The following is a 5,000-nucleotide window of genomic DNA, read 5'->3' as shown; positions in this document are numbered from 1 at the left end:
TCTCTCTCCTAGCCTGAAGGCGCCGCATGAATGCAAGTTGTGGCATTGGGGCTGGTGTGGAAAGCGAAGGAAGAGAGAGCTGGCTTGCATTGCCTGCCTGACCCTTGTGCTGGCTGTGCTGAGAGAAGTGCGCAGCGTTGCAATGTGGAAAGGCAGCAGCGTGCAGGCGGCAGGCTGGTGTGAGGTAGGCGGGGCTTGCAGTTTTCCTTGAGGAGGTGGAGAAGAAAAAAGAGAGCTCGGTGGGGATGGCATGAAGGGGAGCGAGTATCAGGCATATAGGCTAGAATTAGCAGGAGAAGGAGAGAAAGAGGAGGAGAAGTAGAAGTAGAAGTAGAAAAAGAGAGAGAAAAAATTGAAAACAACCGGAAAGAAGAAGTGGCGAGGGTGCTAGGGTGGCCAGCTTGAATAGGCGAGAAGACGGTGCTGCAGATGCCTACGGCCATACTAGTCTGAAAACGCCTGATCTCGTCTGATCTCGGAAGCTAAGCAGACTCAGGCCTGGTTAGTACTTGGATGGGAGACCGCCTGGGAATACCAGGTGCAGTAGGCTTTTGCGGCCAGCAGAGACTGCTCACGCCAAGCACTCTCCACACCAGAGGCAGGCCAACCTTTTGCTGCTCTCTGCGTCCTCGCCATTCCTCCCAACACTTGCCTGCGGGCTCAACTCAGGCAGGCGGCTTGGTCGGGCCATTCAGCTGCTGCAGCTTTGCCGGGCCTTTGCAACGCAGCACGGTTGGGTGCCTTGGCGTGCTGCACTTTGATGGGCCCGCCAGCTGGCCCGTGTGGCCGCAAGCCAGTGTGTCGGCAGGACGTTCTCCTAGCCTGAAGGCGCCGCATGAATGCAAGTTGTGGCATTGGGGCTGGTGTGGAAAGCGAAGGAAGAGAGAGCTGGCTTGCATTGCCTGCCTGACCCTTGTGCTGGCTGTGCTGAGAGAAGTGCGCAGCGTTGCAATGTGGAAAGGCAGCAGCGTGCAGGCGGCAGGCTGGTGTGAGGTGGGCGGGGCTTGCAGTTTTCCTTGGGGAGGTGGAGAAGAAAAAAGAGAGCTAGGTGGGGACGGCATGAAGGGGAGCGAGTATCAGGCATATAGGCTAGAATTAGCAGGAGAAGGAGAGAAAGAGGAGGAGAAGTAGAAGTAGAAGTAGAAAAAGAGAGAGAAAAAATTGAAAACAACCGGAAAGAAGAAGTGGCGAGGGTGCTAGGGTGGCCAGCTTGAATAGGCGAGAAGACGGTGCTGCAGATGCCTACGGCCATACTAGTCTGAAAACGCCCGATCTCGTCTGATCTCGGAAACTAAGCAGACTCAGGCCTGGTTAGTACTTGGATGGGAGACCGCCTGGGAATACCAGGTGCAGTAGGCTTTTGCGGCCAGCAGTGACTGCTCACGCCAAGCACTCTCCACACCAGAGGCAGGCCAACCTTTTGCTGCTCTCTGCGTCCTCGCCATTCCTCCCAACACTTGCCTGCGGGCTCAACTCAGGCAGGCGGCTTGGTCGGGCCATTCAGCTGCTGCAGCTTTGCCGGGCCTTTGCAACGCAGCACGGTTGTGTGCCTTGGCGTGCTGCACTTTGATGGGCACGCCAGCTGGCCCGTGTGGCCGCAAGCCAGTGTGTCGGCAGGACGTTCTCTCTCCTAGCCTGAAGGCGCCGCATGAATGCAAGTTGTGGCATTGGGGCTGGTGTGGAAAGCGAAGGAAGAGAGAGCTGGCTTGCATTGCCTGCCTGACCCTTGTGCTGGCTGTGCTGAGAGAAGTGCGCAGCGTTGCAATGTGGAAAGACAGCAGCGTGCAGGCGGCAGGCTGGTGTGAGGTAGGCGGGGCTTGCAGTTTTCCTTGAGGAGGTGGAGAAGAAAAAAGAGAGCTCGGTGGGGGTGGCATGAAGGGGAGCGAGTATCAGGCATATAGGCTAGAATTAGCAGGAGAAGGAGAGAAAGAGGAGGAGAAGTAGAAGTAGAAGTAGAAAAAGAGAGAGAAAAAATTGAAAACAACCGGAAAGAAGAAGTGGCGAGGGTGCTAGGGTGGCCAGCTTGAATAGGCGAGAAGACGGTGCTGCAGATGCCTACGGCCATACTAGTCTGAAAACGCCCGATCTCGTCTGATCTCGGAAGCTAAGCAGACTCAGGCCTGGTTAGTACTTGGATGGGAGACCGCCTGGGAATACCAGGTGCAGTAGGCTTTTGCGGCCAGCAGTGACTGCTCACGCCAAGCACTCTCCACACCAGAGGCAGGCCAACCTTTTGCTGCTCTCTGCGTCCTCGCCATTCCTCCCAACACTTGCCTGCGGGCTCAACTCAGGCAGGCGGCTTGGTCGGGCCATTCAGCTGCTGCAGCTTTGCCGGGCCTTTGCAACGCAGCACGGTTGGGTGCCTTGGCGTGCTGCACTTTGATGGGCCCGCCAGCTGGCCCGTGTGGCCGCAAGCCAGTGTGTCGGCAGGACGTTCTCCTAGCCTGAAGGCGCCGCATGAATGCAAGTTGTGGCATTGGGGCTGGTGTGGAAAGCGAAGGAAGAGAGAGCTGGCTTGCATTGCCTGCCTGACCCTTGTGCTGGCTGTGCTGAGAGAAGTGCGCAGCGTTGCAATGTGGAAAGGCAGCAGCGTGCAGGCGGCAGGCTGGTGTGAGGTGGGCGGGGCTTGCAGTTTTCCTTGGGGAGGTGGAGAAGAAAAAAGAGAGCTAGGTGGGGACGGCATGAAGGGGAGCGAGTATCAGGCATATAGGCTAGAATTAGCAGGAGAAGGAGAGAAAGAGGAGGAGAAGTAGAAGTAGAAGTAGAAAAAGAGAGAGAAAAAATTGAAAACAACCGGAAAGAAGAAGTGGCGAGGGTGCTAGGGTGGCCAGCTTGAATAGGCGAGAAGACGGTGCTGCAGATGCCTACGGCCATACTAGTCTGAAAACACCCGATCTCGTCTGATCTCGGAAGCTAAGCAGACTCAGGCCTGGTTAGTACTTGGATGGGAGACCGCCTGGGAATACCAGGTGCAGTAGGCTTTTGCGGCCAGCAGTGACTGCTCACGCCAAGCACTCTCCACACCAGAGGCAGGCCAACCTTTTGCTGCTCTCTGCGTCCTCGCCATTCCTCCCAACACTTGCCTGCGGGCTCAACTCAGGCAGGCGGCTTGGTCGGGCCATTCAGCTGCTGCAGCTTTGCCGGGCCTTTGCAACGCAGCACGGTTGGGTGCCTTGGCGTGCTGCACTTTGATGGGCCCGCCAGCTGGCCCGTGTGGCCGCAAGCCAGTGTGTCGGCAGGACGTTCTCCTAGCCTGAAGGCGCCGCATGAATGCAAGTTGTGGCATTGGGGCTGGTGTGGAAAGCGAAGGAAGAGAGAGCTGGCTTGCATTGCCTGCCTGACCCTTGTGCTGGCTGTGCTGAGAGAAGTGCGCAGCGTTGCAATGTGGAAAGGCAGCAGCGTGCAGGCGGCAGGCTGGTGTGAGGTGGGCGGGGCTTGCAGTTTTCCTTGGGGAGGTGGAGAAGAAAAAAGAGAGCTAGGTGGGGACGGCATGAAGGGGAGCGAGTATCAGGCATATAGGCTAGAATTAGCAGGAGAAGGAGAGAAAGAGGAGGAGAAGTAGAAGTAGAAGTAGAAAAAGAGAGAGAAAAAATTGAAAACAACCGGAAAGAAGAAGTGGCGAGGGTGCTAGGGTGGCCAGCTTGAATAGGCGAGAAGACGGTGCTGCAGATGCCTACGGCCATACTAGTCTGAAAACGCCCGATCTCGTCTGATCTCGGAAGCTAAGCAGACTCAGGCCTGGTTAGTACTTGGATGGGAGACCGCCTGGGAATACCAGGTGCAGTAGGCTTTTGCGGCCAGCAGTGACTGCTCACGCCAAGCACTCTCCACACCAGAGGCAGGCCAACCTTTTGCTGCTCTCTGCGTCCTCGCCATTCCTCCCAACACTTGCCTGCGGGCTCAACTCAGGCAGGCGGCTTGGTCGGGCCATTCAGCTGCTGCAGCTTTGCCGGGCCTTTGCAACGCAGCACGGTTGTGTGCCTTGGCGTGCTGCACTTTGATGGGCACGCCAGCTGGCCCGTGTGGCCGCAAGCCAGTGTGTCGGCAGGACGTTCTCTCTCCTAGCCTGAAGGCGCCGCATGAATGCAAGTTGTGGCATTGGGGCTGGTGTGGAAAGCGAAGGAAGAGAGAGCTGGCTTGCATTGCCTGCCTGACCCTTGTGCTGGCTGTGCTGAGAGAAGTGCGCAGCGTTGCAATGTGGAAAGGCAGCAGCGTGCAGGCGGCAGGCTGGTGTGAGGTAGGCGGGGCTTGCAGTTTTCCTTGAGGAGGTGGAGAAGAAAAAAGAAAGCTCGGTGGGGATGGCATGAAGGGGAGCGAGTATCAGGCATATAGGCTAGAATTAGCAGGAGAAGGAGAGAAAGAGGAGGAGAAGTAGAAGTAGAAGTAGAAAAAGAGAGAGAAAAAATTGAAAACAACCGGAAAGAAGAAGTGGCGAGGGTGCTAGGGTGGCCAGCTTGAATAGGCGAGAAGACGGTGCTGCAGATGCCTACGGCCATACTAGTCTGAAAACGCCCGATCTCGTCTGATCTCGGAAGCTAAGCAGACTCAGGCCTGGTTAGTACTTGGATGGGAGACCGCCTGGGAATACCAGGTGCAGTAGGCTTTTGCGGCCAGCAGTGACTGCTCACGCCAAGCACTCTCCACACCAGAGGCAGGCCAACCTTTTGCTGCTCTCTGCGTCCTCGCCATTCCTCCCAACACTTGCCTGCGGGCTCAACTCAGGCAGGCGGCTTGGTCGGGCCATTCAGCTGCTGCAGCTTTGCCGGGCCTTTGCAACGCAGCACGGTTGTGTGCCTTGGCGTGCTGCACTTTGATGGGCACGCCAGCTGGCCCGTGTGGCCGCAAGCCAGTGTGTCGGCAGGACGTTCTCTCTCCTAGCCTGAAGGCGCCGCATGAATGCAAGTTGTGGCATTGGGGCTGGTGTGGAAAGCGAAGGAAGAGAGAGCTGGCTTGCATTGCCTGCCTGACCCTTGTGCTGGCTGTGCTGAGAGAAGTGCGCA

The 5,000-nt window shown here is 57.1% G+C and overlaps 6 non-coding genes across 6 annotated transcripts; all 6 read left to right on the top strand.

Moving 5' to 3' along the window:
- The first annotated feature begins 431 nt into the window (after positions 1-431).
- LOC140413538 (5S ribosomal RNA) lies at positions 432-550 on the top strand. The gene has a single exon (XR_011942703.1). It is a non-coding gene; the product is annotated as a 5S ribosomal RNA (ribosomal RNA).
- A 690-nt stretch (positions 551-1,240) lies between these two features.
- Positions 1,241-1,359, top strand: LOC140414254 (5S ribosomal RNA). The gene has a single exon (XR_011943395.1). It is a non-coding gene; the product is annotated as a 5S ribosomal RNA (ribosomal RNA).
- A 694-nt stretch (positions 1,360-2,053) lies between these two features.
- LOC140412631 (5S ribosomal RNA) lies at positions 2,054-2,172 on the top strand. The gene has a single exon (XR_011941820.1). It is a non-coding gene; the product is annotated as a 5S ribosomal RNA (ribosomal RNA).
- Positions 2,173-2,862: 690 nt separating this feature from the next.
- LOC140413467 (5S ribosomal RNA) lies at positions 2,863-2,981 on the top strand. Its single transcript, XR_011942635.1, has one exon. It is a non-coding gene; the product is annotated as a 5S ribosomal RNA (ribosomal RNA).
- Positions 2,982-3,671: 690 nt separating this feature from the next.
- Positions 3,672-3,790, top strand: LOC140412629 (5S ribosomal RNA). Its single transcript, XR_011941818.1, has one exon. It is a non-coding gene; the product is annotated as a 5S ribosomal RNA (ribosomal RNA).
- A 694-nt stretch (positions 3,791-4,484) lies between these two features.
- LOC140412628 (5S ribosomal RNA) lies at positions 4,485-4,603 on the top strand. The gene has a single exon (XR_011941817.1). It is a non-coding gene; the product is annotated as a 5S ribosomal RNA (ribosomal RNA).
- Positions 4,604-5,000: the final 397 nt, after the last annotated feature.

The sequence above is a fragment of the Scyliorhinus torazame genome, chromosome 4 (assembly GCF_047496885.1).
Source record: "Scyliorhinus torazame isolate Kashiwa2021f chromosome 4, sScyTor2.1, whole genome shotgun sequence".
NCBI classification, from domain to species: domain Eukaryota; kingdom Metazoa; phylum Chordata; class Chondrichthyes; order Carcharhiniformes; family Scyliorhinidae; genus Scyliorhinus; species Scyliorhinus torazame.
This window is presented reverse-complemented; position numbering and strand designations above follow the sequence as displayed.